Here is a 25,264-nt window from a genome sequence, read left to right as displayed (position 1 = left end):
TTTCATGCCATATCAGAAACCAGCAACTTCTTTAGACATTTTAGCTGCTGGCATTGTCACCTCTGCTGAATTTGGCTTCCACTCCTTTTACATCCTCAACATGATGTTAACAATATCTGCAGTCACTTGGTCTGACTGTGTTTATTCCCTGGCCTTTTTGTTGACCCCTTGTGTGGCTCTTGCCATGGTTTGTGTGGCCTGTTTCATGCTGATGTCCCTTTATAAACTTCTCTTAGCTTCTGAAATGATGTAGGGTTGAAAAAATTATGTTGATCTGTGGAGTGAGAACACAGCAGCTGCCCTCCCACAGTGTTTTGTATTAGTTCTACCTCAAAACACATTCAAAACCATAAAATAGACAAGCAGAGAAGAAGAATGCTCTTTCAGTGGAGGACCTGATGCAAAAAGATTCAAAAACTGGGACTGAATGATATTTTACTCATTTTTGTCAAGAAGGGGAAAATGGTTTGAATGTAACTTTTTTTTTAACCTGGAATTTTTTCAGATCCTTCCTTGAATTAAAAAAAAAAAAAATTAGGTCTCATGCTTCCTTGCCTTTTCCCACACCAAATTAATTTCTGCTTCTTGGTCGCAATTTAGTGTCAAAAGAGTGTGATCTCACTGGTTTTAACAGGCCTAAATCTTAGTGGGTTTGTGGCTGCACAGCTCCTCTTATGTTGTTATAATAATTTGGAAAAACTGACTTCCAAAATCTAAACAGTAACAGTTCTTTGGAAATGCTAAGTGAAATAATGAATGTAAATCTTCTCTAATGTTGTGTTTGCTTCTTTCACTGAAGAAAAAAACCAAACAACCCAAAAGCTAAAAGATAAACACATTTAAAATGCATCAAGTTACATGCGGAAACTTGATTGGTTGGTGGGCTGTTTCCAGTCTTTTATTCTGTGTATTTTGTGACAGCTGTTCTGGGAAATCTATGAGATGGAATTTGTGCAAGAACCAAAAATGCCTTTTTTTTTTTTTTTTTAAACTCATATTGCACACTTAACCACACAGTTATAAGATTTTAACTATATGTAACTTTTTAACAGCTCATTGGCTGATAAATGAAAAGGAATTCAAAGCTGAGTGGAATACAGAAAAGCAGAAAAACTTAGTTTCTGGTCTCTTAAGTCAGAGATTATATTGTCAGATTTTATGAAATACTCAAAAATGATGCTGTGTAAACCCTCATCTGCTGAGTCTCTCTTCTTTTATATTTGCAACAGACAGTTCAGACTTGGCAAGGATTTGTCCAAAACAAAATGCTAATTAAGATTTCTCACTCTGCTAACGAGATGAAGTTTAATAGGTTCTTCAGGCAAAAAGGATAGGTTCTGTCCTAATGCATTATATTTCTGAACTCGCAATTTATTCAGTAATTAACTTTTCTTGATGACAATGAAAATGCTAGCCTTGCATGCAAAATTCATTTTTGTCTTTGCTAAATGTACGGAACACGTGTGGGTACACTGTACAAGAGATTGGCTGAGTGAAACTCCCAAAAACTTGAGGGAACAAAATATTTGAAGCTGTTCCATTATTAACTCTATCAAATTATATAGCTGATGTGCTTTGTGACAGAGCAGCTTATTAAACTGAGGAGAGGAAAGTTAGAGCAGAAATGCAGTCTGTGTCTTGTTGGTGTTCCCTAATTCTTTTCAGAGATATAAACCTGGCATTTTTTCCTTCTTATAATGTTTCATAGAATTTGCAGTGCTTCTGCCATTTCCCTTCTTTATCCCGAGGAGCCATTTATTCCAGCTCTGTTGTATTTGGTTTATTTTGGGCATAAAATGCTGAAGTTTCTACAGGGTTACTCAGCAGGGGAAGCCACCCCCAGGTACAAAAGCCTCTCCTCGAGTCCCCCCTTTCATTTATTAGCAATTCTCTGTATTCAGTGCAGTTCCTGTGCATATATTCCCATTTTATGTCAGCTCAATGCCTGCCAGAATTACCTGAAATAAACTGTCTCAAATGACAGAGCTTTTTTAAACATGGCACCCTAAAATCAGCATAAACTCAAATCCTCCTTTCCTCATGTAGGAGTCTGAAGGTAAAACCAGAATCACTAAGTGATTTGTAACATGTGTTTCAACACCCAGAAGTTCATTAAAGTTTCAGTGCTGTTCTGTAAAAAATAGAGTTTATTAGCAATAAAAGCATTTGCAACATCAAGGCACAGCAGAAATATTAGCTTGGTTTTGCTGTGTAATATATATGGGTGTGTAAAATGATGTATAGGTGAATTATCTATCACACACCAATTTTAAAAGGTGTTTGAGCTTCCTATGCCTCAGGGAGTGGCTCAAACAACATTATTGTTCTTGGCTACTGATAACTGCAGTTGTTCCAAATTGGAATCCATGGCCCTGTGTGTGCAACTCTGAGAGCTTGAATCAGATCACTTTAATAGCAGTAGTGCCCCATTTCAGGAAATTCCCCATATGACATTAGATTCCATATTCCTGGCATATTTATACTAAAATGAAACTAATTGAAAGAATATGTTGCCCAAACCATGTTCACATTTGAAGTGTGTTATTTCAGTTGTGGAGGGGTGTATATCCTGAGAGCATTTAAAATCATCCTGAGAATCTTTGTTTATTCTTTGTGGCTCAAGCTAATGCTTTATTTAAGAAACTGTAGGATACCCACAGCAAATATCCAATGGACAGTCAGACTCACAATCTGCTTTTTAAGCCATCAGATCAGCTTATGCCAATATTTTACTGGCAAAAAAATACTTAATAAAGGTTATCTTCCTACAGCTGCTTTTCAGAATTCACCTTAAAAATTCAGGCCAGGCACCATGTATTTTAAATGAAATAATTGACTTGTTGATTATTTTTCAGTTTTAACTCCTCTGTAGGGAGCTGGCAACCAACTTGGACTTTTGTTTGTGTATTTATTATCAGGTCATATGAATGAAGTCTCTGTATCTTCCAGCAATTAAAAAAATTACCTCCTCCATATGTTTGCATATGCTCAGTATTAAAAGCTAAATTGTTTTTGTGAGAATACATAGAGAAGGTGGTAATTCCCCTCAAAAAATTGTGTGTGAGCATAGATTTTATGGGTGACCAACCACCCTACCCTGCTTTGTGGCTGTAGCTGAAAGTGGTAAGCAGAATTTTTTTCCTGAACTGAAATATTTTGTTTAAGGAATGTTGTAAATGGATAGTATGAGGGGCTTACCACGAGATGGTAGGTAATATTTTGTTAAAAATTCTTCAAGATTTGAGGCAATTTCATTCCTTGTGTTGGCTTCAGTACTACAGAATGTAACAGACTGGAGATCTTTTACAGTAAAAAGCCTCAAAAAAATTTGGGTTTAGAGGCCAAAAAAGGCTGGCTTTTCATGTGGCATCTTTGAAATGAGATTCTGTAAGATGTCTGCTTTGGCTTGACAAATGTCCTGTTGTCCCAGGGTAGTGCCAGTGTACAGTGGCAGGGATTTATTTCTCTGCTCTGTGTGGGATGCACCCTGATTTCTGAGAGCTGCCTTTACCCCTCTTACTGCAAACTTTGCCTGTTCTCATGGTGGCATTTGGGCTGGAATTAAAAAAGGGATCTCTACTAAGCCTTAAGAGCAGGATGTGTGTTGTTAGGCAGAATATTTTAAAACCATTTGAACTCTGAAAAATGGCTAAAATTGTGAGAGGCTTTTTCACTACAATTTGTAGTAAATATTTTAATTGATAATAATAAAAAAATCAGTGTTTGTTTTAAAGTCAGCAGCAAATAACTGGGTTTTAATGCTACAAGAAACATTTGCAATGTTTAAAATTACTGTTTTTTTATTGTCTGGTGGAACATCACCAGTGTTTTTTGCAGTGATGCTGTCAGTCAGCGTTTCAAGTGGATCGGTTTCAGTTAGACCCTGAATTTCATACATGAACAATGGACACAAATAGGGAATACTATTTCCATTGAATTCATGGGGTCTGGGAAACTGATGGTTGTCTAGTCCCATTTGTTAATTTTACAAATTTCCTAGATTATAGCCCTTCCTTTTTCAGTTTTTTGCTCTTTGTGTTGGGGCTCCAGCATAACCAACAGCCCAGACCCCTTCACATCCCCTATAAATCAGGGTGTTTGCTCCTGACATCCTCTACCTGTCAGCTTAGGAAATATCAAACCACACCTGAACAAAGCACCCTGCAGTTCTTAATTACTGAATCTTTTTCAGCTGTCAGTGTCTTTTACATTCACCACACACTTCCTCTCTGCTTGTATTAGGGTGTAACAGAATCATGTTGGGTTGGTAAGGACCTTAAAAGTCATCTAGTTCCAACCCTCCTGCCATGTGGTGGAGAGGTAACATTTAAAATGTTTTATTTTCTTTCTTTTGTGTGTTTGTTCTCTTTAGGCTCTTGCTGCAACTTCTAGGCTGCTTTTCTGAGTTTCAGGTTTATATTCAGTTTGCAGTGACCTTGTTGTCTTCTCTCTCCAACTCCCCTACCCATGCATAGCAAACCTCCTTTGTACTGGCATGGCAGCATCTCTAAATGTCTCTTTTATAAATCTTTCATTCTCTTAAGGACTTCATAGTGAGGAAAATTGTCTTGCAAGCAGGCTTGCCCTCATGGTGCTCAATAAGGCACTGCATGTCTGTGTACTGCTTCTGAATACCTGTGCTGAGCAGCTCCAAACTGGACATTGCAGAACTTGAAATTCACTGGCTCATCCCCAGTTTAGAGCCCTAATTGCCAAGATATTTACCCCCTGTGAATTGTGCAGTGGAATCTTGAGGCTGGGAATGGAATGTGATGTAAAGACATTCCCTGATTCTGTAGCTTGTCACTGATCTAATTTGAACCCAATTTCAAGTGAGGACGACTTCAGGAATGTATAAAGGTTAGATAAGAACACCACCAAATTAAATGGGAAAAGGAAGGAATTTGATAATGCTTATTTTCTTGAAGGCCTTGGGAGATTTTGTACAAATTCCCAACAAAAGCAAATTTTTCACCAAATAGATGTTTATTTTAATCCAGAAAAGTTTCTTTAGTAGAGATGTCCACTGTTGGGAACAAAACCACTCCAAAGTGATTATGCCACCTTATTGCTTAGATATCCTCATATATTTCTTGTTATTCTAGTTGAGTACTACATTCAGACAGAGGTTGCCAATAAAGTTTATTGTAGGAGCTAAGTGTCAATATCTGTAGTACCCCCCGCCTAGGGTGCTTGTAATTAAAATGCCACAGATAGTCTGGGAGAAGCATGAAAATTTGATGGCAAATTGATTTCAGGTTCATCTTGAAATTTGTCCTCAGCTGGACTCAATACTGCTGGCAGACATTGGATGGCTTTTGTCAAAAGGGTTTGCTGGGATGAGACAGAGATGCCTTGATCTGAATATTAAATACAGTGCTCTGCTTATGACAGTTTGCTTACTGCTAACATGTTCCTTTTTATTCACATTTTACTGAGTGGGGAATGTTTAGGGTGGCAGCACTCTATTGTACTTAGGAAAATACATTGCTTACAAATATTTTGGCACACTAAAGAGCTGACTTACACTATTAGCTTCAAACCTAAATATATAGCCTCAAAACTTCTGAATTCTGCAGATATTCCTAAGAGTGAGCTGAGCTGCACAAAGAAAAAGGAGTCTGATAAAGTAATAGTCAAAATTTGTGTCAGTGATGGTGTTGGGGGAGGGAAATCCCATGTAAAGTAAATAAGTTTTTATTTAAAGAAAAATCTCTTTTTGTTTTCCTCAAATAGTTTCATTTATAAATGAAACTATGTGGTGGAAATATAAAATACCTTTTCTGCTGTCAAGTTAAGCTCTTATAGTATGTCCAATATAGGCCTTTATTTTTACATATCTGCTCTTAGCAGTAACTTTTGGCTTTATTAGGTATTTAAACAATCTCACGAGGAGAAGTGATTATTTTAAAGTATGTCAACATTGCTGTGAGTTCATGAAATAAAGAAAAATATTATTTATTTGAAATATGTTCTGTCTTTCAGGAGCATGTATTTTTGTAAATATAATTCCAGAAATATTTTTTTTGGTGTATGTTGTTAAACCCCAGTAGTAACTTAGTTTTTATTCATCAAAAATAGACCTGACAGCCCTTAAATGGGTGAAGTGATAAGAAAAGGAAGATGAGAGGGGGAGAACTGGTGGGAAAGGGCAAATGGGATGGAAGCTGATCTGGTGGGTGACATCCCTGCCCACAGCAGGGGAACTGGAATTTAATGATCTTTGAGGTCCTTTCCAACCAAGCCATTCTGTTATTCTATGAAAGAAGAAAGGAAGAGATGTCAGAGTGAGAGTGGCTGCTGTGGATCTGCTCCCTGTGCAAGGATTTAGTGCAGGTTTGTCTCCAATTGAATTTTCAGCTCAGTATTGTGCCAGTTGTGCACCACAAAAACTGAAGGGGTGTAAAATGTTGTTTAATATAACTTAAACCTTGGGAGCACCTTAGTATTTCTCTATGTCTAAAGGATGCAACCTTTTGCAAAATTAAAAAAAAAAAAAAGTGATTTTGGGCTTAGCTGGAGGTCTTTTGGTTCTACTCCTGTTGGAAATTAACTACTGCCATTTTGATAAAAATTAGGCCTGGGGAGTGTAAATTTGTTGTTTTGCTTCATTTTGATTTTTGGAATACCAGAACTGTTCACTCTGACCATTTGATACTCTATTCATCTTGCCCTTCTCCTCCCTGCAATCTTTAAAATAATTCTCACCTTCTGCAGTGGAAGGAGACTCTTTTAGGTGCCCGAGATCCAAACTGAAGTATCTGATCTCATTTCAAATGGTCAATTTATTTCCTCCTTTCCTGACACAGGTGAAATTGTGTTTTTATTTCCAGCTATGATAGATTTGTTCACTTGGTAAATATTATATGGTACAGGAGTCTTTATTTTTTCATATAATCTTTGTTTACAAAGTCAATACAATCACTTGGAAAATATGTAGCAAACACTGCAGTATATTAGAATCTTGTGTATTGTGTTTGCTGTAGGTACAAATTCAATACAGCAACTCTCCAACAATTGACATGTCAAGTAATATATCAACTGTTGGTATATTACTTTTTGCTCATCCTATTACTACTTATCAAAACCAGCTCACCACCCACACTCCCCTCCTCATTAAGGACTATTGCTCCAGGAGGATGAGCAGGATCCAGCCTGGCTGATGGGAAGTGCTGTTTCTCAGGAGCCTTGGCAGAAATGTCATGTTTGGAACTGATCTGGGTCCCAATTTATTATCAGTGCAGAAATCACACAGAGGCAACACTGCATTTTTAATGAAGAAAATTATTCTCTTAATTCACTTGGAGGAAAATTAATTTAAATGAATGGTAAACAGTTCCCACTCAAAAATAGTTTCCCACATATAATACCATAAATGTAAGTGAAAGGAGACTTTTGCATATTTTGAATTAACTTTGCTGTTACTTCTGCCACTGTAGTTTCCCTGCATGTGTGTTTTTAGCCTTTTCCCTCAATTGTGAATTGTCTTGTGTGCTGTGCAAAATACAAGAAATGTAAATGTGAGTTATATGAGGTGACCTTTGTTCTGCTTCTGATGTCTTTGAGTGATTTTAGCCTCTCATTTTTAGCTAACTGTGACTGGAAAGCATGGCAACTTTTATATTTTACAGACTCTTTTACATTCATAGTTGAAAACTCTTGTGTGCTTAATGTTGCTATTAAATATGAAGTTTTAACAGATTATCTTTTTTGGCCATCTTTCCTACCTGCTTGTTCTAAATGTTTGTCCTCTGGGTTAATCATTTAGATAGTGTTTGTAATTTTCTTTCCAGGGCACAAAGTTTTGTCAGGTGAACCAGTCTATACATGTGATGAAAAATAGTTGTTTTGGGTTTTTTTCTAGACAGCTGACAGGACTGTTCTTGCTTTCTTGCATTCAAAGAATTACAAAGCACGAGTGCCAAGAGGTGACTCATGAATCCATGAGCTTGGATTCAAGCCGTGTTTCATCTTGCCCAGTGTTACAGCACTTTTAGAATTCACTGCATTGTGAGAAATAGGGATGATATTAATATGATGTTTGTTTATTAGAGGTAAAATAGCCTTATTTTTTTATGTCATTCTCCTATTTCTTCATCAAAACTGATGTGGAAACAGTGGGCTGGAACATCTGCTTGTCACCAGACTGGATTAGTGCCCTTAGAGGGATGGAAATGGACATTTTGAGGGCTGAGTAACTTTTCCTGCCATCACACACCATAGAACAGTATTTGGTTGATAGCCCAGTTTCTGGAAGCTGGCTCCTATTATTAGTGACTTTATAGCTGTATAAAGTTTATAGTTATGTTATAGTTATAATTAATTTACTGGTTGATCCAGGTTGGAACACTTCCACTACCACCCAAGACCATGATTTTTCAGTATTTGTTTAGAAGTTTTTAGGATAGTATTTTTTTCCCATGTCAGTCAAGAGTATTTACATCAAAACTTTAGAAGGAAATATGGTGATTTACCATATCTGAGGATACTTAGGTTATTTTTCAGGCTGTTACATCTTTTCCATGTATCATTCAATTACCTCAGTTCTTCATTCTAGTCCCTCCCTCCTCTTGCAAATCCTATGAGAAAAATAGGAACAAAAATACCTGAAGACGGGGTGAGATGGATGTTTAATAACTGACAGAATGAACAGAAAACTATTTACTGTTGTATTGCTGTGATTAACTGACACATGAAACACAGCAATAATTTGGAAAGTCCTCCTCTCCATGGCTCTATGTTGGATACCGAGCAATAGCAAGGATCAAAAATGCTTACAAAAGATTTCTTTTTCAGACATGTGCTGTTATCCCCAATAAATCTTCACATTCATCCTTCTAATCACACTTGTGATATTTTCCTACAGAACAGCAATAATTAAGCTGCACTTTGAATACAATCTCATTATTCAGTATACAAAGTCATTACTATCTTTGAGCCCCTCCCTGCCTTCAAGAGCTATTACATGACCTCCAGATCTCTCTTAGACTCCATGTATTACCATTAGAAGACATCCACACTGGGAAATCACTCTGTTCCTGTTTTTGATTAATATTTTATCAGCCACGAGAGGAAATGGTATTCTTTAGCAACACTAATAAGTAATTGAGCAGATGAGATGTCCCTGCTACTTTGAAAAAGCTGTATGTGGAGGCTGTAAAAGAACAGCTTTAGATATGACATAAGATACTAAATGGAAAAAAAAGAAAAACCCAGAAGGTGCTGTCTGCAGTGAAGAGTCAGTAAAAATATCAGCAGAAAATGAATAGTTACAATGTCATTGTTAGCAAAACGTTGTCAGGAACATGGTAAAAGGGTCTCTTATTCAAATTGGTGTTCAGAGTATATTTTCACAGAATAGATTGATCCATTGGCTTTAGATAAATTTTAAAGAGAGTCAATGCAAACCACATGCAATAGACAGTGGGAACTGATAGTTGTTAAATAGAGAAGTTGTTCAAAGACTTTTTCAGCTGCTGGTGGGAAACACTGAGCAATGCACTATCAACAAATATTTAGGGCTGGCATGTTAAATGCTTGTTAACTACTCTAGGGTTGTGTGTATCAGCTGAAGGAAGCTGTTGGTGTGAGCAGTTGTCTTTTAACACATAACACATGTGGCAGATTTCTTGGCTCACCTGTCTCTTTTGCTTGCTCTGATGGAAAAGTCTTCATTTAATGTTTTATTTCATTTCATTTTACTGTGTGTTCCTGGTTTCCTGGGTCAATTTTTCATGAATGGAAAAGCTAAATTTAGAAAGCCCTGTTGCATTATTGGCTCACAGAAATTCTATTGATTGATATACTTACAAAGAAACACCTGGGATGAATCATTTTATACCAAGATAAGTGAAGACACAAGAAAAAGATGTCTCAGGCATCTAAGATTCACTGTTTCTTCTCCTAACAGGAATATTTTATGCTCTTATTGGAAAGGATATTGTAGCAAAAGCTGGCAGTACAGTCATGATGATGCTGTGCTGATTTATGATTTCTGATCCAGTAATTATTTTCTTTTGAAACTGTGGGAAATTTCCAGGTATGTGATGCTCCTGTCTTTGTATAATATTGGTGCAGTCCTTTAGATGTTTATAATCAGGTATTACTTTTCAAGGTTAATTTATAAACTGGTGACAATTTGTGTAATCCTCAAAACAGTAGACAAGTATGATATTCAGTAGTAAATCCATTAGTCCTTGTGGTTTCAGGAACCACTTCTGCCTCAACCATGCATGAGAAGTTACTTATTTTGAGTCTTTAAAATCTGCAGCCCTTCACCGAGATTGCAAACAAGAAATATGAAGTAATGGATTAACTATCTTGTTATAATAATTAAATAATGTACGTAAAGTATGAAGAGTTATTAAAAAAACCTAGGAATTACTATTACTTTATTCCCCAAAGTGAGAGAGATGTGTGTGTGTATGGGGACTACTCTGTATCTTAATGCTAGGATTAATGCTAAAATGGACGTTATGAATTAATCATGGGATTTAATTTACCAGAATTATTTTTTTGGCATTGAGCCCCTGTAATTAGCATTTTAAACACGAGTGTTTTTGGTGATCTTTATGACAGTCAAAGCAAAACCTTCTGCCATTAATTTCTTCAGAATTGTTTAATAGGCAAGAACTAATTTTGCTACTAGATTTGAAAATGAAATGGGTTTGTTTAATGTGATGGGTGATAATGGCCTCCTTGAGTGTAAGTTGGTCTCATTTCTGTAAACTCATTTGATTTAGCACTCACTGAAGGCTTTGGAGAACTTGGGCAGAAGCAGGAAAGGGTTTTTCATTTTCTTCCATGTGTTCTGGTGGGATGTTTTGTGCACACAGAGTAATGCTGTGTTAATCACCATGTGACTCAAGTGTCAGGTGTGCTTCAGCCTCTCTCCTGAAGGCAGATTTGGAGGGGGGATGGGGATACCAACAGAGTATTTTACTGACTTTAGAAAGTCAAGTTGCTCTCTTTATTGTCCTTAATTTAAATTTTAAAAAAATTACGGTTGAATATATATGCAATTCCCCCCCCAATATTTAGCCAAAGATGGAAATAATTAATTTATGCCATATCCATCACTACTACCCATTTGAGGTGCACTCAGCAGGTTCATTTAATTATTAATTTAATTATTTATTTAATTGGCCAGCGGGATGCTGTGGGCTACCAAGGGCTAGGAGCTGTTATTTCAGTGGCCACTAACAGCAAGTAGATAATATATTTTCCCTTCCTCTAATAGTTAATAGAAAACGAGAGGCTGACAGGGTTATCCAAGTGAGAAATCCTGGTTTTCCATTCATTTCCCCTGGGTAAATCACACTTTGTATTATACAGGTGCACCTGAGTGCCCAGCAGTTGTAGGTCAGAGTCTTCACTTTGCCACTCTTGATTTGTCTGAAAGGAAAACCCAATTCTCTGGCACTCTTGGCATGGTGGAAAGCATTACCCACTGCTGGGTGGGGGTGTCAGCACAGCTCAAGAACAGGAGTTTGTAATTCTAACCAGAATAGAATGACTCGTTCATTTTCCCCACTGATTCCCTGAGCTGTGCGTCCCTCACAGCCTGGGGATCTGTGCCTGGATGAGAGTGAGAGCAGGGGCTGGAGCAGGGCTGTGAAAACCCTGGGTGTGCACACAGAGCCTCCAGTGCCCAGCCAGGCTCTGCCTGCTTCATTCTGTTACTGCTGCTCTGCACGGAGCTGAGCTCTGCTCATTTGCAGCTCTTTGGAGGGTACCAGCAGCGCAGAATGAGATGCTCTTTCTCTCTCTTCCAGACTTCCCTCTCCCTTAAGCTAATTTTCCTTTTATTGTAGTAATTAGAAAAGGGCTTTGATCACAAATTTAGTCTTGCTCAGAGTTCAGAAACAAAGTTGTGCTTGGATCTTGGGGATTTGTGTGCATCCCTCAGATATAAATGGTAAACAATGCTCCTTTACCCCCTCTCTCACAGGCATGTGAGAGCTCTGACTTTCAAGCCCTTACCCTGAGACTGCAGTAATTTCATTAGCCAAAAGTGTAATTACATTATGAGAAGAAACAGCAGTCTCAGATTTCATGACCTCCTCTGTTTTCTCCCCAGTGTGCCATAATCTAGATAAGGCTAAAGTTAGGTTTGGGTTTATTTATATATTTGAAAATAATGTGATGTCTCACAGCCATGAATTACATATGATGAAGAAAATTAATCAAGATAACTCATGAGTTTGATGTTTGTGCTGCTTTCAAATAGCATCTTTTTTTTTTTTCCACTTTACTACACCTTACCTATTTTGTCTGTGACAGTTCCTGGAAGGAGAATTAACAAGAACAATAGATGGGAGAAGAATTATGCTTCCAATTGTTATGAGAAAGAATTGATTAGTTGTAGTTAATTGGTGTGGTTTTTGAGTTGTAACTACACTACCCTGTGGTGCCACACACCAGACTATCCAATGACTGTCAGGGCTCCATGGGATATTGATGGAGTGACTTGCAGACACTTCCTCCTTCCCTTTAACAGCTTTTAAATCTTCTATTCCTGTAGAATGTTACAATCAAGTATGTATTAGCTTTTTTACCAAGCCTGTTGTAAATAACATCAAATGAGTTATATATAAAATATAATTTTCCTAGCTTCTATTGGAAGTGTACAACCTTAGCATTTACATAAACATCCAAAAGGCATCCTAGAGGTGTTTGGTGTTTGATTTGTTTAGTTTGGATAACAATCTGGCAGAATCACTACTTTCTACACAGAAGATTTTTTTATACCAAATTTGGCTTAGATTTTGAAAAGAGCAGGTCATCTATAATTGATATGAGAGTCTGTGGGAATTATGCTTAATTGTGGAATGTTCAGTAACTGCTCTTGAAAGCTGCAAAGTACATTTTGGGTTGCTGTGAGCCAAATTTTAATGACTCTCCTGCCCCAATGCTGCTGTCTAAAATTGAGTGTCTATCTGAGGTACAGCAATTTATTTTTTCAATGTGTTTTCCAGTGTGTGTGTATATATAAACATATATGTATATCACTACAAGAAGCTTTTAGATTGCTTAGTTTATGTAGGTAAACACAAGATCTAAAACATTCCAGTTTATATTCATCCTAATGATCTTGTGTAAAAAAAGAAATCTCATTTTTATTCTAGAGAATTAGGAATCAGAGACAAGATAGAGCCAGGGCTTCCAGTCCCTGTAAATTATTAATGAAAAGTACTGTGTAAATACTAAAGCAGAAAAAGTTTTAATGTCTTTGTCCCTGTGCTGCAGCTGAATCACCTGACAGAGACAAGCTTGAGTTGGGCACCTCCCATGAAGACCTGAAATCCATTGCTTGTAGCTAAAGTGATTTTATTCAGACACAGTGCTTAGTGCTGAATGAGGTCTGAGGGTTTATAATCAGGATTTTGTCTCCCTGCATTGGTTATTACTTGTCTATTTTTGAGAGCAGCTACCTGTTCCACATTCTAGCCAAGATGGTATTTTGGTTTATTGAATGTACCCAGCCATTTTTTCCCCCTGAAGTTTTGGCAGGAGCAGATACTCTTTATTTCAAAAGCCAGAGTTCATTATGTTATTGAAACCTTTAAACATCTGTTTATTTCTGCTCTTTGTACACGACTGCATTTGAGATAACTGGCTGGAAGCAGTGAGTTCTGGGCTGCAGTCTGACAGGGAGCAGCACTAATTCAGGATGTGCTTTATGCTTGTTTGAAGAAGAATGTGACCACTCTTGATAGACTGTCATTTTTAATGGATTGAAAATACAGATATTTCATGTCTATTTACATTTCAAATCTGAATTAATAAAGCACAAGTTCATATACACCTGCCTATAGCTCCCAGGATTCACAAACCTGTTAAAAATATTTTTGTTTCATCTCCAAAGCAGTGCATTGACATGCAAGTGTGAGCTGAAGGGTGTGCACCAATGCTGTGACTGCACCATTGTAATGAAGATGAAATGACTGTAATGATGACCTTTCTGTGCCTTTGTCTATGCCATGCCCTTCTCTTTAACTGAACACCTTTCAAATGAACATGTTCTGAACTCTTGAACTGTTCATTCTGTTCACTGAGCTTATTGCTCAATCTGCAGTTTATCATTATGTGTCTCCAAAGACTTTGTGTTTCCTTATATTTGACATCTAGATGGAATTTTTCATAACCCTTTACTAGTCATAAATTGGATTGTTAGAGGATTAAGTTAATCTTGTTTCTTTATAGTAGCCTCAGATTTTTAAAGCCCTCATTTAGAGAGGTTTCTTTATTTGTTCCTCTCCAATCTGCAAGGATGGAAAAAACCTTAATGCCATAAGATTCTGTATTGCTGGAATTATTTATTTCTGCTCATTTTGAAGTGAATCGTACCTAAGAGGTACACTTGAAAAGTTGTTTTGTCATGTTTTTCCCATATTGCTATTTCTTCCTTTCTATCTAAATAGCAACCTCTGAAAATGACCCAAAGCAGTGCATCATCAGATAAGCAGTGTGGCAGTGGATGGAATGCACAATAATGTGTATTTTTCTTGTTTTGTTGGGAAGGGAAATAGGAAAAAATGACTTACCACTTGCAGAAAATTGTTTTGGTGTGTTAGTCATATTTTAGTTTTTGGTTTCTTTATTAGAAGGTACTCCTAACAATTTATGTACTTTTTATTGACCAATTAACAGCTCATATTAAAAATGAAATTAAGGCAACAAAAGTCTACATATTTTTAACAGTGCTTTGGATCTTTCTGTTGTCTAGTGGTAATATTGTAGGTAATATTCTTTTATTTAATTACTTCAAAGAAGTTTTTTGCAGGAAAATGAAATATTCTTTGATATAAACTGTATGATAAATTCAAGCAATCAAAAATAATTTTTGATATCCTGAGAATGATCTTGCTGCTCTGTATTCAGATAGTGGTGCCCAAATCTTCTAAATAGGAAGATGGTGCCTACCACAAATTGAATTGGTAAGACCAGTTGATAATGTGCAGAAGGCAGAATACTTGAGGCATAAGTTAAGTCAAAACAACTTAAATGTTACTTAAATACCAACGACTGTATTTAAGCAGCACACATTTATTTCTTTAACAAATAAACCTTTTTAGCCTTCTCTCTCCAAAAGGCTCAGAAATGTCAGACTGGTCATAGAAAATGAAAAATCTTGAGTTGTTCCTTGACCTCTTTTATGATCCCTCCATCCCTAAACTCCATCAATGACTTGAACTCTGACACTGAGAATGGCAAGATGTAATTCTTCATCTCAATGTCATAAGCCCCCCCATTCTACCCTGGGCATTTCAGGTTTTTATTTGTTCATTCAAATGTAGTTCATGTCAGCTAGTATCATACATCAAGATTGAGGCTTTTAGAAACTCTTAGGTTTATCTAATCCTCTCTCTATTTTTCTCTTTGGGGAAAAATTTGATGCTATTTGGCCATTATTCTGCTTATTTTCTTCTGGTTTACTCTTTTCATTTATTGATTGATTGCTTCAGTGCTGCCCAAACCAGCCCAAAACCTTTTAAATATATTTTTTAAAGCTGCAGATAATTAAGGTTATTATAGTTATAATTTTCCTAACCTATTTATGCAGCTGTACCTGTGCATAATTATTAAAAACCATGGAAAGAGATAGGATTGCATTAGGAAATCAGCTGTAAAAGGAGGACTGAGGGACAGAACTGACCAGGTGAGGATAAGAAAGTGTCCTGTGTTTGTCATTTCAGCCTTTGTTCTAGCCAGGAGAGGATGGGTGTGAGCAGAGACTCTGGCACTTTGTCTCCTGCCTGCTTGATGCTCTGTTAAGGCAGAGAAAGATATTACCTGCTGATATGTTAGATACTTCATTTTTAAATGATCATAAATTTCTGCTGGCGCTTAATAAGAATAGGTTTACAGTGCAGAGGAAAAGTGAATATACTGAACCAGGAGCCTGCCTAGGGAAAGGGAGAAGTTATTTACAAAGAAAGTCTGAAAACAAGTAGCATTGCATATCTTGGAGCAGCTGATAGTTGGGGGCATCAGACTGATTTTCAAAACAGTGTTGGAAAGACTGTAATTGGAAATGTTTCATCTATATTTCTATCCCTAAAAGAAGTTGGAAAATGTGGATTTAAAACTGTTAAAAGGAAGAAAAAAATGCTGAACAAGATCTATCTGCTTGTGGAACTCCTATCCATGTAGAAGGCCAAGCATTTAGTAATCTCATAAACAAATTAAGTATTGATAGTAAAGCCACACCAAATAGTGGAAAATATGTATTAAAAAGTACTTTTAAAAAATAGTACTTTAATTGAACACTGCTTCCAGAACTAGTCATTTTCAGAGAAGATACTGTTTATTTTAATAGCAGAGCCCTGACTGGTTAAATCCTTACAAGTCCTGCCCATCTCTGGTTTTGCCTGTTTATACCAGAGACAGATAATATGTTTATTTTGGAAATACAGACTTGTTAATTGTCTTACTGCACTTTTCCATCAACCCAGCTGTTGATAGCATTTTATGACTGTATTTCTCAAAATTTTGGTGTAGAAGACACTTGTGTTTCAGTTCCAAATACTGCAGAGACTTCTCATATTACTAATATGAAACTAAGTGGCATTCACTGTTTCCAAAGCAGTTTTACCGCTGTGACATTAATTTACAGTACTGAGCACTGTGGAAACTTTCATCAAACCTAAGAAGTTAGTTTTGATTTGTTACAGCACACAGTGGGTGTTCATAGCATATGTTTTTATTTAATCCTTCAAAGGGTTTTCAGGAAATAGCAGCTAACATGTGATGAAATAATATCAAGAGACATTACCAACATTTTAGCATTATACGGATCATTATGCTTCGTACATTTCGGAATTATGTTCCATTATATTTGTGGTTTCACTTTGTTCTTCCAAGCCACATTCTGCTTGGTCTTATGAAACAGCACATGGCTGGGATGAAGCACAGTGGAGCTAATAAGAGCCCTGCCTTAACTTGTAAATGATGAAGTAACTCCCTCAGCAGATATGCTGGGTTTAGAGCAAAGGCAGAGTGAGGAGAAGCTGGAAAGAACAAGAAGGAAATGTCTCTCCTTTGGTCAGGAATTCATCAGCTCTGCCATGCACGTCCTGCCTTGTAGCAAAGAGCTGCACAGAGCTGCTCATTGCTATTTTGTGGTTCCGTTTGTGACTGCTTGTTGAATTGTGATACAACTTGCTAATGTCTTGTGAGAAAGGAAGGAAATTCAGCACCTGAGGAGTGGTAATTACTGATGTGGCAATTAGGTGGAACTTCTCTTCAGACTCCCTCATAGAAGGGTCAGCATTAGAAAAAGGAAAAGTCTATGAGTAGCCAGTATAAATGTGACTTTTGTCATGTATTCTACTGCAACACCCTTTGGTAGTGCCCCCCCATGGCCCCATAGGTTCCTACTATGGGAACTGTGATGATGACTAATTCCATGTATTTTATAGAAATTTAACTGAGGTTCCTTAAAAGCTTAATGTTCCTCTGTGTTTCTTTAATCTTCCAAGGACAATTCAGCACATCTAAGATTCACATGCCTTAGCTCAGAATGTGAGGCAGCATAGGCTGAATAAGGCCCAATTCCTGGACTGTGCAGCACCAGAGCCTTGCCTTGGGGGATGTGATTTCTTGGCTCTTTCCCTGACCACTTGGCACTGCTTCATTTTCTTCTTCGCTAAGGACAGCTGGTGACATACTTGGTTTCAATGGAAAAAAAAAAAAAAGAAAGAAAAAAATCATTGCATACATGGAGTTCTTTCCTCCAAAACAAGAATCTGATGCAGCTTCTGTGGTTTTGTGTTTTGTTTTTTGATCAAATATCTCATATTTTTCTGGCTGTATGAGTAGGTTCATCTACATATCCAGTAGAAATATTCGCAGGCTTTATCAACAGCTCAGTGAACAAAGGAAAATATTCCTTGGAGCAATGTTTGGACAATTAGTAACCCAGAAAATGCCCCTCTGGGTGACTGTACTGAGTGTCTGTGGCTGTTACAGGTGGAGGAAGCTCCTAGAGCTCAGGTGGCACTAGGCTGAAAATTACTTCAAGGTAATCTGTGAAATAAATTGTATTTTAGTGTTTAATGCCTTACACACACTGAGACACCAAAAGTGTGCTTTGGATCATATAATCTCTATTACTTTTACCCAGTGTATGACAGTGATTTGCTAACAAGATGGGCAACAGGGTAAAAGCATGGGCTGCTTCCTTTCAAGATTTTGTTTTGATTTTAGAAAGAAAAGTATTTTTTTTTTAAATGGTGATCTGGTAAATGGGATACTTGAAGCTTTATTGTGTTTAAAAAACAAACAAAACAGGAAAAAGAGATTTGGGTAGAGAGGGGGGAAAAGACGTGTGCATAGGAGTAACTGTCTGAAATTCTGTGATCTGAGTTAAGCAGCAGGTCAGATGAGATGTTCACAAATGGCCTCTTTGGGCCTCAACAACCATAAATTTTTGAAGCACAGCGCAGGCTCCCCAGCACTGCAATGTCATTCTGACCTGAAGGGGTGAAAGGGTGAAGCCTCAGTGCCCATTCCTGCCTCCCCAGCAGCCTGAGCCTGCCTGGTGGGGCTGAGCTGACTCCAGAACTCCTGGCACAGCAGCAGAATTCCATCTATTCCATCTGCTGGGCAGTGGCCACTCAGTGAATTCCAGCCCAGAATGAGCAGGGAAGGTCTCCGTCCCAGGCCTGGCTCCATGAGCTGTTTCCTTGTTGATGGTGAATAATATATTTAAGCACACTTTCAGCATTTCCCTTCTTGAAGTGTTTCCAGCTACTGAAAAACTCCTACAGGAGAATTCTCCTCACTTCTTCTCTGTCATTTCTTTGTTTTTCTGGCCATGGCAAAAATCAGACATCAGTTTAGTCCTGTGCCATTACTGGTTTCCAGAGAAAGATCCTCAGTTTCACCTCTGCATTTCCTGCCAGCCATTCAGTCACACTTTGTAGCTTGCTGATATTTAGTCTGTGCTTAAACAGTTTGGGCAGAAGGACTTGTTCAGAAGGAAGGGTTTTGCTCTTTTTAGCATCTCACTCCTTGTATGTGAAATTGTATATAGCAGCAAGATCCTATCTTGACAGTGTAAAATATGAACTGACTGGGAGCTGTAGAATGATGTCTTTAATGCCATCCAGAGATGCTGCTCCAAGAGAGAAATCACTCACTTGAGTGGTAACAGTTCTGGGCCACTTTGTGACATAGAAGTTGGAAAAAATAAGCAGAGGTTGGGACTCAGGACCCCATTAACAGTTTCTGATGTGTTTTAGCAGAGCTGAGGCTGCTGTCTTGACCTTAGTACTGAGAAGAGCAAATAAAAGTAAAGATTAAAGACATTGTTGAGGAGAAAGCAGGGCTTTGAGTGGTCGGTTCTAGGTCTGTAGTTCTTTCTCCAAGTTTAAAACAAAAGCTGTTTGGTTTGTCTTTCATGGGACAGGTGAGCTTAGGGTTTCTCTGATGATCTGGCAGCTCGGTCTATTACATATTTTTTTTCAACCAAATTATTTTGTGTAATAACTATAATGTTAATGGAACTATATGTTATGGTTGAGTTAAGATTTGTCAGTTTGAAAATAAACGTCCTGGCTGCTTTTCGACATTTGCCTCTCAGCGTCAGTCCGTTAACCTGTCACACACTGTAATTTCATTAAAACCATCATTTAATTGTAACTTAATGTACAGCTATCTTTTATAGAAGGGCTTTACATACTGCCTGAATAATTTCAATACAAATTTTCAACTGATATGATTGAAATGATTGAAACACTAAATGCCCTCCAAACTCCTGTTTATGAATTCAGTGCTGAGAAATAAGATACAACAGCCACATTACTGCGCCACTGTAACAAGGAGACACTTTTTCAAATTATTATAAAGGACAGAATAATGATTTAGGTGTCTATGTATGTATCTTGGTCTGTGTCTTGTATACCTGCAGCACTGAGATGTGCTTTGGAGGAGTGTCCATTGTTAGAAGGACAATGCACACAGTGTAAGCTCTATATAACTGAAGAAAGAATTAAAATCTACATGCTAACAGCTTTAGTGCCAGTCACAAATAGACTTGTACTTCACATAAAGCCTTATTTCAAAATAAATTCTGGGTAGCATTCAACCTGATTGAATCTTTGGAAGCTGTGTTCATTTATTTGTTCAACTCGCACTCAAAAGCTTTTAAACAGAATATCACTTTTTTGTATTATCCATGATAATGTAATTTCTGCCTTTAATCTCTTCAGAATTTCATGTTAAGTCATGCTATTCAGTTCAGGGAAATTTGGACCATCCATTAATCATAGTACCTGTACTTTTGTGTGCCTGCTTTTGTCCATCTATTAAATCAGTCACTTGGCAGCAGCAGAGATCTGGGATGGTCCAAGATGTTTGACTGAAGAGGCCTTGCTATTAAACCTGTTTCTGCTACAGAATGTATGGATTTGTGTAATATGTGGCATGCTGAAAAGAAAGTGATAGAAATCTTAGTATAATCATTAAATATGATCCTCTTAGTGTTTCCACTGGAATCATAGGCATGGACACAGATATTAAATGATGACATATGTTTAGTAGAATAATTAGCTAAAAACACCTGGGCTAATACAGAAAAACATGAGACAAAATGATGTGGTCAAGTATTCCCTTGTAATTAAGAATTTTCTACTGATCTGCATACACCAAGGGACTGAATTAAAATTTCACAAAAAATCGAAATTTGGTATTTTCTAAAATTTAAGAGTTTTATTTTTTTCTTTTATTATTTTAATATTCAGTGGATGTAGGAAGTTGGAGAGAAGGATTGAAAGCCTTGGAGTTATCAGCTGTGGTTGGATTCTTTTCTTTGAAGTACTGATATCCTTTGAACTAAACTAATCACTTCTAACTATATGAAGAGGTTGCTTTCTTTCTCAGCAAGCCAAATATGTCATTAGTAACATATTTAAATTGATCTTTAATGTATTTGTGAAATGTGTGGAAACTGAATTGTGTATCCTTTTCAATGTTTTAAATCTGATTTCTTTTTCCTGGACTCACTCTGACTCTATTTTGTCCTGTCTTCTCTCAACTCCTTTCTGTTCCCATCCTAAGTTTACCTCTTTCAGTTTCAATCTTTGACACATTTTGTTTCACTCTTCTTTCCCATAAAACTTTTTCTTCTGATTTTCTTTTAGTCTACTTTTTCTTTTTCCTTTTCTTTTTTTTTTTTTTTTCTTTTTTTTTGGCCACAGTTGTGATTTCCTGAATTTAATATTAGAGTAGTGGGAGTGAGCTCCTGCCTTTCCCACCCTGTCTATTCAGTCACTTCAGCAAACTGCATCTTAAAAGAATCAATGTGCTCTGTGCCTGCAATGCTGGGCTGGAACTGGTGACTTATGAGGTCCTTCTCTGCCTTGGGGATTTGGAGGTTTCCCAGAAAACGCTTGAAAGAATTTTTTGAAACTTCTGAATGTAATGTATTTTTCCCTCGTTGGCTTTTTGGAAATTCTGAAAGCACGTTTGCTGAACTTTCCCACGTAAGCTGTGCCCCACATGGACGTGTAATAGGAAACCTCAGTGAGAACAATTAGAGCTTGCTGAAGTTATGAGCAACTGTAGTGTGGCCTGAAATGGCAAGTGCCAGACACCCTGAACTCCAGACTGTGTCACAATCATCGCCATAAGTAACAAATTTTAATTTAAGGGACGGATAAAAATTTTCCTGTTGAGTCTTTGGTCCTGGAAGCCTGTTTAGGACTGTTCTGGGTGACTGACTGTGGAAACACTTGTGTGTGTGCCATGTTATTTTTCTGAGAGAATGGTTGGAGCTAAAAATGTATTTTTTAAAGAAGAGAAATAATCAGTTTTCTTTTCTGTGCTCAGGCTTGTAACTGAAACAGTATGTGGAGTTTTAGCAGTCAGGTTTCTGACTGAATCAAGTGGCTAAAGTTTGGGCTCAGTGTATGCTGTTGGGAACAAAAAAATTATTTGAAATATAAGCATCTGTTATAGTCGTGATCTTTATGCACTGAAACAGACCTAATGGCTGAATTGCTGTGTGCTCTCTGATATTAAAGGAAAAATGTGCTTTTAACCAGGGTTTTAGTGAAAGCAGATGAGGCCATGGAGGCACAATGGGAATGATTATGAAAGACACAGAGACCCCTATTTATTGTGGTAACAAAGCTGTATGTAAATTTTGCTTTTCATTAAGGCAGAATTAGTTTAACCCCAGTTGTACAAAGGTTACTGTTTTCTACTATTTAGACAAACAACTTCCTACTGTAAATTGTGTTGTGATTTATATGAATTTACCCAGTCACAGAGGTTTCTGTGCAGCAAATATATCTTCCACTCAATCATAATAAGAACTTTCAAAGTAGTTGTGAAAGCATTTCTATAATTATACTTAGATTTTGATGAAGTCTATTATTGCAGGAATTCACTTCAAATATTCACTTATTCCAACAAGGAAAAGGACTTCTCTGCTTGGATTTTAAACCTTTAATAGTAAACAAAAAAGCAGCTGGTGAGCCTTGAATTCCAGGCACCTAGTGCAGACAGCACAGTGACACAGTTCACCTGCTGGTGGGTAATGAGTGCAGTTGGCAATGTCTGCACATGAAATTACACCCTTTTGTTTGTATTTACAGACTGAGCACACTCAGTCCCATTCTCCTGTTTGCCCTAGCCCAGTAACACTGAGCACTGGGGGTTTTGGAATGCAGGTTTCAGGCTCTGAAGCAAGTTCATGTCAAAGATGCATGGGAAGTCTGCTTTTATTTTGAATTGGTGACTGCTAATTGGGCAATTGTGTGTAGATAATGATGTGAGGCCATATATATAGGTATAGCTATATCTATCTATATAGCTATATAGAGATATAGCTATATCTTTTACTTGTGCTTAGGTCTCTTTTGGATGAATTTAAACAGTAAAATATGCAACAGTGTTAGCAAAGAAGACTGAAGGGATCTTCTCACTTTTGTATAAGGACAGGAGAAGAAGAAATGAATCACAAAATTTCATTTCAGCATTGAAACCAACTCTTTATTTTGAGGGTGATAAAGCATTTCAGCAGTTTGTCTGGGCAGGTTGTGGGTTCTCTGTCCTTGGAGTTACTCAGAACCAAACTGGACATGGTCCTGAGCAGCCTGCTCCAGTGCTCCTGCTCTGAGCTCTGTGGACTGAATGATCTCCAGAGGTGTCTCCCAATCTCAGCTGTTCTGTGACACTGTGAAATTCAGAAAGTTGTCTGTCTATCTACCTAAATCACTGAAAAATGTGTTACACTCAGTATCATGTTGCTGCCTATTGTGACACCAATAATAGTTTCACTTCAACTGCTTCTTTAGATTATTCTCACAAGGATGCTGCACCTATTTTAAATAAATAAACTTGAAGAATATTCTTCTTTCCCAGTTGGCCTCTCCCCACAGTATTGCTTATTTGCAGTACAGTCATCATCAAGCTTGTCCAAGCTATACAATCTTTCTAAAAGAATTTACATTTTTGTTGGGGGCAGCTGTCAGTGAGTCAGCAGTGAGCCACATCTTCTGGGACAGCAGGATAAATGCCTCTAAGGAACTAAACTGCGCTAGAGAGAGGGGCAGATTTCAGCAAGCAAAGATGTTTTCATGATTAAATATGTATTGTGTTAATTTGAGCCTTAGACCATTTCTCGTGTTTCAATTTAGTCACAATGGATTGTGGTATCTGCTGTGAAAACTGTTGCTATTGGATTTAAAATAACCCATCTATTTTAGATATCTGGGGTTAGCTAAAGGCTAAATTCACAGATATTCTCTGTGACCTTGGTCAAGTCAGTTTTCCCATGATAAAATTATGGTGGTATTTACTTAAGTTCTCTGAGTGTTGTTAAGAACAGTTCAAAGCTGCTCAATGAACCTCAGGTCCTACATTTGTCTTCAGTGTTATGGAAGGTTCATAAATAGGCCAACAAGTCCCTGCTTGTATCCAAGAGAACTTAGGATGTGGAAAACTGGATAATTGTGATCTATTTCTTCCTTGGGATGCTTCTTTTTTGTTTGAGATCTTATGGAACTTTCTGAGTTGGTTCTTTTTGAAAGGCTGAACTTAAACTAGGTCAGGACTGGCCATCTAACTAAACCTCCATGCTCATGCTTTTCACAATTAAATAAGAGTGCTCATCTTTGTTTTATTTCTTAAATCTGGAAAATTTGGTTTGTTTGGCCTTCCTGTTTTTTTTTAGTATTTTGCAAGAACATGTTGATTTGTCCTTTATTTCCTTGGCACATTCACTATGGGATGCTGAATTTTAGAAAGTGAATTTCGATGGCATCACCAAATGTTGTTGTGCTGCTGCATGTGATTTCTTGGACTGGCATGGAGCCAGTTGTTTTGCTAAGTTGTAGATATTATTTTCAAACAGCAAGATTTCTTTGTGGCATTTCAGAGTAATGGTGTAACTTAACACATTTGTGTTTATAATTTGACAAGCTTGGAAACATTAAACATTAGAGTTATTAAATAAGAGAGGAGACATTTGGAGATCTTTTCATAATGTTTTCTGACAGCATTATAATGAAGCCAAATCTAGAAGTATCTTAGTATCATAGATTTTTATTGCAATGAAGAGTCAAGAGAAAAAAATATGACATTGTTGTTATTGACTACAATGTATAATAAAGAAATAAATTATGCTAAATTTTTCTGCTTTCTAAATCAAGCATATGTTATCAGGACATGTTACTGAAACATGGGAAAAGGTGGTGATAGAAATAATGCCAATAATCCTATTTTTCATTCCACTACATGAGATAGCATTTAATTTTATTTAACTTTTCATGTTATTTACAGCAGGGTATTTGTTACTTGAGACAGTTTTTTTATATAAAAGTACAGAGAACTGTGATGGCAAGAAAAAACCCAAACAAAAAAATGTTGGGTAGCACAACTCCATGAGGCAGAGGTCCAGCCAAAGCCTGGCTATTAATCATCACCGTCCATTATTTACAGAGGATTCATTCATTGTTCCATAAAGGTATCTAGAGGGTCAATTAGAGACAACATGCAGGATTTTTCTAAGACACAAGAGGGTCAATTAGGCCCTTCTTGTAATTTTCTGCTTTAACAGCAAATGCCAGCCTATCCTGCAACAGATACAGTAGAGGTTAGAATTAAATAGTGAGGATGGGGTATTTTTAAAGCTGTTTCTTTGCAGCTGGTTTGAATTGGAGTCTTGTCAGTCCTTGATCAAAACAAAAGAAAAAAAATTATCACTGACTTGATGAGAAGCACAGATTTGGTTTTGAGTCAGAGTACTGGAAGT

The 25,264-nt window shown here is 37.2% G+C and overlaps 1 protein-coding gene across 5 annotated transcripts in view; it reads left to right on the top strand.

The window, feature by feature from the left end:
- The window catches only part of WWOX (WW domain containing oxidoreductase), a 476,614-nt gene that overhangs the window by 143,049 nt on the left and 308,301 nt on the right, over positions 1 to 25,264 (top strand). The gene's annotated exons all lie outside the window — the stretch shown is intronic.

Source organism: Zonotrichia leucophrys, chromosome 11 (assembly GCF_028769735.1).
Source record: "Zonotrichia leucophrys gambelii isolate GWCS_2022_RI chromosome 11, RI_Zleu_2.0, whole genome shotgun sequence".
NCBI lineage: Eukaryota > Metazoa > Chordata > Aves > Passeriformes > Passerellidae > Zonotrichia > Zonotrichia leucophrys.
Note: the sequence above shows the minus strand (reverse complement) of the source record. Positions and strands in the feature narration are given on the sequence as shown.